Source organism: Hakea prostrata, chromosome 8 (assembly GCF_041222555.1).
Source record: "Hakea prostrata isolate BN-2017 chromosome 8, UWA_Hpros_2, whole genome shotgun sequence".
Taxonomy (NCBI): Eukaryota; Viridiplantae; Streptophyta; class Magnoliopsida; order Proteales; family Proteaceae; genus Hakea; species Hakea prostrata.
The window spans coordinates 15,983,372-15,993,041 of record NC_142607.1 but is presented as its reverse complement, the minus strand read 5'-3'; the positions used below and the strand labels follow the sequence as shown (position 1 = coordinate 15,993,041).

General features: G+C 37.0%; 1 pseudogene; it reads right to left on the bottom strand.

Moving 5' to 3' along the window:
- Positions 1–3,557: 3,557 nt before the first annotated feature.
- Positions 3,558–5,021, bottom strand: LOC149007268 (BURP domain protein RD22-like; annotated as a pseudogene).
- Positions 5,022–9,670: the final 4,649 nt, after the last annotated feature.

The window sequence follows — 9,670 nt, the reverse complement described above, 5'->3', positions numbered from 1 at the left end:
ACACTTAAAGGAAGTAAGAGATGGATTTATTTTTGTAACTAATTCGCTTTGTGGGTCATATGTGTCACACTTCAAAATATGAGATACAAATTTGTCAAAATGGGCCTAATTTTCAACCTAACCTTGAGTCCACGTAATTAGGCATAGACCTAACTTGATCTTCACCTAGGCCTTGAAAAATCCAAATCGAAGCTGCCCTTAGGCTACTATGACTATTTATGGCCATAACCATGGGAAGGGAGAAGCAAAAGACATATTCTAGTTATGGCCAGGGAGAAGCAAAAGACATATTGTTTGGGATACGGATGTAGAAACAAGAACAAAAAAGAACCACAAGCAAAACACACATGAGAAATTTAACGTGGTTTAGCAAAACCCTTCTTATATCCACCAGAAAGAAAAAGAGTTTCACTACTTCTAGGAAATCTCACACTACTCTCACACCTTACAAAATGCTATCATTTTATTGCCCTCCATCCACTCCAAGGATGAAACCCCGGATGGAATTCTCAATCCCTTACAAGGATGGATTCATTCATTCAGATTATTCCATAGAGACTATTTATGGAGAAACTTAAAATCTTAATCCCCATATAATTACAATTTTATCCCTGTACATGTAATTGACCAAAACCCTTATCCAACTACAAATACAACCGAATCCGTAGAGTACAAGACACCCAAACTCAACACATATAACCATGGGATTCTCTATCGTACTTTACAAGTCTTATTGCTAACCATAATCCCAAGATTGGGATAATAAAAAAGGTTAGTAATTGACCTTTTGTTTTTTTGTAGGTAGGTAGTAATTCATCATAACTATATTTCATCAATTTCAAACATTAATTATGGTAACTGTGAATTACTTCATTAGTGACTATGATCCCAATTTTCTAATAATACTCAATGCTCGATGATTAACCTTTTTTTATGAATATTATTTTTGGGTTTGAGTTTGTTCCACACAAATTCAAGCGAAGGATTCCAAAGAGGTAAGTAAGGCAAACCTACAAGAGGAACATTAAAGGTATTTATTCTTCTACAATTCCATTGTTGATTGTATACATTACATATGCTTTAATTATTATAAAAATAATATTATTTAATGGATCCAACACATATATGAAATTACATGAGACTAATGTAGAGTAGAGATATAAAATATTCTCTAGGATTTTGACTGCATCTAACGGCAGGGGAGCACTTCAATCCACTAAGAAGAAAAAAACTTACTTGCCATCAAATTGGTTGAGCACTTGAGAGAATGGAAAAAGGATTGCCAAAAATTGCACTACCCAAGCCAATGCAGCTACCTCTTACATGTATATAGGATGATAATACCAAATATTCTCAAAACGGAATAGATATCAACCACCAAAAGTACCACTATCCATATCCGAAACTAAAGGAGAATGATCAAATCCAATTGGTCATTTAAAAAGATAATTGCATTTTCATAAGCCAATTCCCACGTTGGATTCACCAAAGCCCGGTCCAATCGTATCCTTACATGTGTGCCACCTAGGTGATGGTTTGACCAAGAGTATGCTTGGTCCATGACTTTCAATGCCTGAAAGACTACAATGATTAAAAAAGCTCCGAAAAGGTGAAAGATCTCCATCATTTATGGATGTGCCACATTCCTTCTCCCTCCATTGCAAGTAAAAACTTAAATCCCTAATGAGAAGGACCTAGTGTCAACAATTAATCCCACACAATTGTTGTCTCAATCGAATAGGGTTGCCTTATACAATGTGTCAACTGATCATACTAGTCTGGTATCAGTTGGGCCTATCAGTCCAAAAATGTTAGACCTTCTACAACCCATTTAATAATCAATCTGGCTCGGTCTTGGGCCATAATCAAACTACTTTAACTCGATCTTTATAACACTTCCAATTGAGCTTAATTGAGCCACCATCCAAGCTTAATCAGGTTGTAAAAAAAAAAAAAAATCTCAAGCTATAAGGTATTCTTTAAATTTCTTACTTTAAGATTGATCTCATGTGATTGTTGTAAGATCTTGCAATGAATCTAAAATTTTGGATTCCTCCAAAATAGGGGTTGCTAATATTTTGAATCTTCTAACCATTTTAAATCCCGATTTTCTAATAGAAATTGAAAGTATTATTACAACAAAGATTCATAAGCTTTTCATAATTTTGGTTGATCTTTAATTTTTAAATTCTCTTAATGTTCACTCTCCTAATTTCCAAATAAGACATAAGTGCCTGACAATATGTCATTGATTGTTTTCTATAATTCTCTACAAAGCTCAATAATATGGTTATTTTCCAACCATTAAATAATGTATCTTGTTGGTGAAGTATAGTGGTGAGAATTTTGTAATATAGCCACGGAGATTTGGGTCAATTCTCAATGAACACATTATCGTTTTTCATCAATGATGTATATAAATAATAGTGTGAAGGAAAAGTTTATACTTATACAAATCTTAATAGAAGTAGAGGAAGAGAAATCGGCATTGGCTTAGTTGAAGTTCGAGGATTATTTGTTCAACTGTACGTACTTTCCCACTCAGTCTCGAGAAAGATCTCGAAAGAAATCAATTTCTCAATATACCGTATAAGCTCTGCTGACGAGGAAGACGAGAAGTAACAAAAAGCATAGTTGTGGAGACAAAAATCTCGTTTCGGGTTGGGTGCCACTTGGATGGTTCTGTCTAATTTCAGTTTGTCTAAATCGGCAACCGACTAGCCAAATCGAAACCAAACCATTAAATTAAATTTAATGGTATTTTTTTGGCCAAACCAAACCCTTAAGGGTCTACATGAAAATTACCCCAAATCTAATACATTTTTCATGTCAGAACTCAGAGATAGGTCTCCCTCCTAATGTATGATGAAGATGTGTAAGAAAAGTACAAACCTCTATCCTTACAGGTAGAGGATCCCAACTCCACCACTAGGGAGAGTCGAACCTTAACCTCACCGGATTCAAATCCTTTGCAGTGCCCAAGTGAGCGGCCATCCAGCAATCAGCTCTCAATGAGTGTCATGTGTCCCCTATTTATTTTCAATCTTTGGGCTATGTTATTTTTAAACCGATCTAACCACTTTAGTTTATCAATCGAACCAAATAATGGATAATTCAAGGGTTAGAAATACATAAGGACACATGGAGCTTATTGAGAGTTTGCTTCCGGATGATTGCCACAAAGGATTTAAATATATATATTTTTTTTTTTTTTTTTTTTTTTTTTTTTTTTTTTTTTTTTTTTTCTTTGATTGCAACAAAAAAAAAAAAAAAAGGATTTGAATCTAATCTCACCACCAGGGGGAGTGGAAACCTGATCTCTTCGTTAAGAGGCCTTGGTCATTACTAGCTAGGCCAATCTTTATTGTTTCTTTGACGTTCTTACCAATTAATAACCAAAATATTATGGACATTTTTCTTCCTTTTAATGCAAAAGAAAATATTTATTAAGTTTTATTATTAATTACTACTAAATACGTACAGATCCATAATACATGTAGTAGGTACATAGTACATGAACCCAACAAGCAAACTTAAAGCATGAAAATTTTCTCCTTCTACTTGGAAACCCAAACAACATGATCTTCAGGAAGGAAGTGACAAACAGGAGTCCCAGGCTTAACCTTAAGTACTCGGAAGGCCAAGTGCTTCGGATTCCATTTGGATGTATCATGGTGACACACAGCAACAGCGTTGGCCTTTGTTCCATCAGCACCAACCAGTGGAACCTTGTAAGTTGTCGTAGTGTGAGTGGAATGACAATAGAAGACAGCATATACGTAGGGCTCTTCATGGCACACCACAGCTTCATTACTTCTCATCTTCTGCACACCTTGTGCGATGGTGTATTGCTGCTTCTGAGTCTCATCTTTGTCAAGCTCAGTTGACACAGCCTGAACATTAGTTCCAAGCTTTGAAGTGCCGAAATCGACCATAGACTCCAGTGAAGTTGCACAATACTTGTCTTCTCCTTGTACGGTTGGTTCCTCACAATCATGGATGGTGTTCTTCATGACTTGTGCTTCTTTGGATCCAGGCTCGACTGAGAATCGTTGTAAGATTTCAGATTACTTGTTAGACGAAAAGGGTGTAGTTTTTGCCTCTTGACTTGATAAGAAGGTGGTGCCTTGGGTGGTTTTGGTGAAGTGTATGCTCATGGTGGTGCCTGGGTGCATGTCTTTCTCTTAGAAGAAGAGAGCCACACTTGGATCATCATGGAGCTGATCTTCAGAAGCAGCATATAGGTAATTGAAAGGATTGACACCCTGAAGCTTTCCCTTTGTGCCTTCGTGAACAGAAACTCCTCCCTTTCCAACCCCCACATGGGTTCCACTCCCAGGCTTACCAGTGCTCACACCAACACCTTTACGTCCAACATTGACTCTTGTGCCTCCACCAGACTTCCCTTTTCCGGTACCAACATTAACACCACCCTTCCCTACGTTTACTGATGTACTCTTCCCTTCTATTAGATCTGCTAAAATCGGCAACAAGATGAAGAATATTAGTCAATTTCCACCAAAGAAGAAAACGAGTCTGGACCCTCTGTACCCACATATATGGAGAGTAAAATTTTCAACTTCTGACACATGTTCAATTTCATAAGAAGATTTTTTTTTTTACATATATGAATATAATTTAACTAAAATAAAATGTAACACTATAATCACGTGGAGATAAAAGAGGGGGGGGGGGGAGGAAGATTTTGCTTTGAGATTGAACACGTGACAAGAATTCAAGAAAAAACTTAATAGCTTGAACAAAATTTGGAAAACAAACCAGTTTCAGATGGTAGTAGATCTCGGATTGCTTTTGGCATAGGGGTTTTTGGCAACTTTGAATGCCAATACTCTACAAAAGGTAGAGTTGCATGGCTTATTGTCACGGCGAACTGCAGCAAATTTATATGAACTCAGTGAGACAACATGGTGAGATGCGTTGATTATTATTTTAATAATTTGAATGGGAAATAAAGTACATACCGTAAGGAAAGCAGTGATAAGAAGAAGATGAAGATCCATTGAAAACTTGAAAACAACACTAGGGAAGTAAGCAATGTATTGAAGGGCAATTCAGGAGAAAGCATGGAATGCTGAAGTACTGGTGGGAAGAAAGAGCTTTTAGGGGGATAATTTATAGGGCACTGAGGGGACAGCTTGGTTAAGACTTTCAACTACTTTGGTGTAATTTATCTTTGCTATATTTTGGAAAGAAAGATCACTATCCAAGAAATTAGTAGTATTAATTCCCAGAGTTTATCTCTCCTCTCCTTAAGTGAATAGATCTTTGACTCTCTTGCTTTGAAGAGAAGATACATAGTGAAACATTAAAGTGTTATGTGAGGCCATACTAATGGAATGGAGAAAATTTTTCATTTTTCTTTTAGATTAAATTTCCTAGAGGAAGCTTAAGTTGTTGGCTCAATTGACAAAGGACCAGTGTCTTACATATAGGATGAGATCAAAGTGTGTGAATCTCTTTGGTGTTAGGAGTGATACCATGTTGTATATTTGAATTATATATAACAGCTATCCTAGGGTTTCTGCTTTTCTGCAAGAGCAATGTAGTACTTTTGCATATTCTTGTCCGGTGATTTTCTTATTTCGTGTATTTTTTTTTTTTCCATTTCGTGACTTAACTAGCCGCAGAGTCCACAACTGCATGAATATATATACCATGTTTGAATGAGAACTATTCATTCCAAGAGACAAAAAACCAAACACCCTCTTTTGGCAGCATATTGTATATTTAAATTATATAAAGAAACTACCCGAGAATACTACTAAGTGCATGAAAACTGGCTAGTGTGCTGGCCCAAAAGGATTTCATGCTCAATCAACCTCTTATCCAACCACTGCTGTCCCTTCTTAGAAATACCAGGACTTACCAAATCTGAATCCTTAGACAATCCTGCAAATCTGCCTTCGTCCCCTTACTAATTTTTTGCCCTTCTCAGCACTCTTGCCTCTTTTCATGGGCTTATGGAGTGGTGGTACTTTGGATTTGGGAAAGCTTCCTTCTCCAAATCCATGCTTGTCCCCAGATCTGGTAATGTTCTTAGCACATCTCGGTTTCTGAAATTTGGAATCGGAGATAAGATCGGTCAACTTTCTGGACCGATTAGAAAAATCGATTACAGTTCATGTCAATCCAACAACAAAATCGGTTTTGAAACGGTTTAAATAATTAAACAACAAAAAGAAATCAACTTGGGGTTACTCTGATTTAGTAGAAACGGTATTAATAAAATTAGGACTTCACCGATACGGTTCCGATTCCTAATAACAGATGTCAAACTCAGTTGGTGGTTGTCTCCTTTCATGTTTATGATTTGGGCTTTGCAGGTACCAGTTGGTGGGTGTCTCCTTTCATGTTTATGATGGGCTTTCATGTTTGTGATGGGCTTTGCAGGTACTAGTTGGTGGGTGTTTCATTTCATGTTTATGATGGGCTTTGCAGGTACCAGTTGGTGGATGTCTCTTTTCATGTTTAAATTGGTGTCTATCTTTGCTTGAGTTAGATCATTTCTTGTTAGTTTGTTAGATCATTTCTTGCTAGTTTGAGCATCACTAATCCCTCAGGCAAGAAATGGGGCCATCAAACATCCATTAAAAAGAAACCTAAAAGCAACTAATCATGTAATTTTCTCATTAAAAAAATCTATTATTTAAAAAGTTAACTAGAAAAAGAGAATAGTGTTTGGTTGTATGGTTTTATACTTAAAACATGCAAATGCACAGTTGTATTTTGATCCCTTGTAGTTTTAAAATCCGCTAAACATTGACATTTTTGTCGATGTGCCCGATATAGGTATAATATCTACACAATCAAGACGGATTGCTCCCCTCTTTTTGTGTTCTGACTATGTCTCCCTCTCCAGACGGATTACTCTGAAAGATTTTATTTGAATATAACGCTTCGAATTTTTGAAAAAACAAAATATCTACACAATCAAGTAACAACATTTTAATTTTCCCAACACTTAAAGGAAGTAAGGGATGGATTTATTTTTGTACCTAACCACTTTGTGGGTCATATGTGTCACACTTCAAAATATGGGATGCAACATTGTCAAATTGGGCCTAATTCTCAACCCAACCTTGAGTCCACGTAATTAGGCACAAATTTAGCCTGGTCTTCACCTAGGCCTTGAAAAATCCAATTCGAAGCCGCCCTTAGGCTACTATGGCCATTTATAGCCATAACCATGGGAAGGCAGAAGCAGAAGACATATTGTTGGGGATACGGATGCACAAACAAGAACAAAGATTTACCACAAGCAAAACACAAATAAGGAATTTAACGTGGTTCAGCAAACCTTCCCTACATCCACCAAAGAGAAAAAGAGTTTCACTACTTCTAGGAAAACTCACACTACTCTCACACTTCACAAAATGCTATATTTGCTTGCCCTCCATCCCCTCTAAGGAAGAAACCTGATGGAACTCCCAATCCCTTACAAGGATGGATTCATTCATCTAGGTTATCCATATAGACTATTTATGGATAAACCTAAAACCCTAATTCCCATGTAATTACAATTTTATCCCCGTACAAATAATTGACAAAAACCCTAATCCAATTACAAATACAACCCAAACTATTGTTATATGGATCCACTGAATACAAGACACCCAAATTCAACACACATAACCATGGGATTCTCTGTCGTACTTTACAAGTCATATTACTAACCATAATCCCAATATTGAGATAATAACATAGGTTAGTAATTGACCTTTTATTTTTTTGGTAGGTAGGAGAGTAATTGATCATAACTATATTTCATCAATTTAAGACATTAGTTATGGTAACTATATGTATTACTTCATAAGTGACTATGAGCCCAATTTTCTAATAAGTACTCAATGTGCTCTGTGATTAACCTTTTTTTGTGAATGAAAAAAAAAACATTATTGTGAAAAAATATAAATTAAGGGGTCTCTAAATCAAGCAATGCAATCAAGTTCAGATGACCATCTTTATGGGGTTTGCTATGATTCTTTACGTCTCTGTGGAGGCTTTTGCAAAATCTCTTATGAGGATCAATGGTTGGAGAGTGGAGATATGCAAAAGATATATCCTTGCTTTTGCACTTATTTTATCACATCACTTTAGATTTTTATGCTTATTATTGGCTAATATCTTACATTCTCTATTAGCGAGAGTGGATGGCTATGCTCACCTCCTCCACCACATATTTAGGAATGGATCCACCTCTAGTTCACTTAACCATCTAATGTGTACCACATCCAAGTATCCAACAGGTAGAATACCCAGAAGCAAGGAATCAAAACTAGGCCAAATGGTCATAGGCGAAACAAAATTCCCAAAGCATTAGCAAAGTCATTAGGTGCCCTTGGAACATAGATGAAATTACATGAGAATAATGTGGAGTAGAGATACAAAATATCCTCTAGGATTTCGACTGCATCTAATAGCAGGGGAGCCACTTTGATCCACTAAGAAGGAAACAGCTAACTTGCGATCAAATTGGATGAGCACTTGAGAGAATCTACATGAGATGGAATCATCTAACAATTGCTAAAGCAAGAAAAGAAGAGGACGACACTACATGAACCAAGTAGCCATCTGGAGCGATTATGTCATACCCTAAACAGCCCAATCCACCATGTGGGCTAACATTAGCGTCACAGTGAATTAAGAGAGAATCTACATGACATGAAGACCACAAGGGATCCATTGGAACCTCTTGCTACAATCCCACCGCAGTGCCATGATTGGCTGCTACTACTCCCTCTCACGATGGCAAGCAAACTCGAACTCCCGAGCATTCCCTTAAGCCTTCCGAAACACCAATTCTGTAGGTGTATCAAAATGAGTGAAAAACAATCTTCATCTTGGTGGTCATAGGTGCCACAGGATGAAGGTCAAATCAGTACATAACAAGTGATAATTCTATTTCCTTTAGTTTTGAACTCTCTGCTCCAAGCTAGAAGAAAATCCATTAAAGAAGGTGAAGACCCAGGAAGAAGAGAGTAATTGAATCCACATCTATACCAGGGCGCTTGAGCACAATTACAACCCAGTAAGATATGCCCTACGTACAGTCTCTAATGCCTCACAAGCACAGCTAACCCACAAGAATCTGGCATTGAAGAAGTTTATCTCCAGTAGTTAGGCCATTGGCGGATCCTCTCCATAAGAAACGATGAATCTTGGGTAATGTTAAACTATTACAAAGAACCTTCCCTAGCTCATCAAGGACAGAAGAGTAAGATGGTCGATGAGAATTGGAGGGGTTAAATAACACACACAAATCATGCTAGTAATTGGTCAACATAGGATAACAACTATTTACGCTGAAAATACCAGTTTGTATCATGCACGAATACCATAATCCACCCTAGTGAAGCTTCAGAGTTCAATTTGTAGAATGTGCAGGAACACTTTGACAAACATAGGAATGAAGAAGTCCTCCTTCCTCCATTCCATAGTGTCTTGATTAATCATATCAGCAACTGAATGAATATTTGAAGTTAAAGACAACGAACGAGCAGCTAGTTCTATACCAAATTGTGAAGGTAGCCACCGATCCAACCATGGGCTGGTCATTGTACCTCTCCTTGCAACCCAACATAGACCTTGCATTAAAGCAAACTCCTCCATATCCAACTTGGTCTGTGACCCATTGTGGAATCCAAGAAAG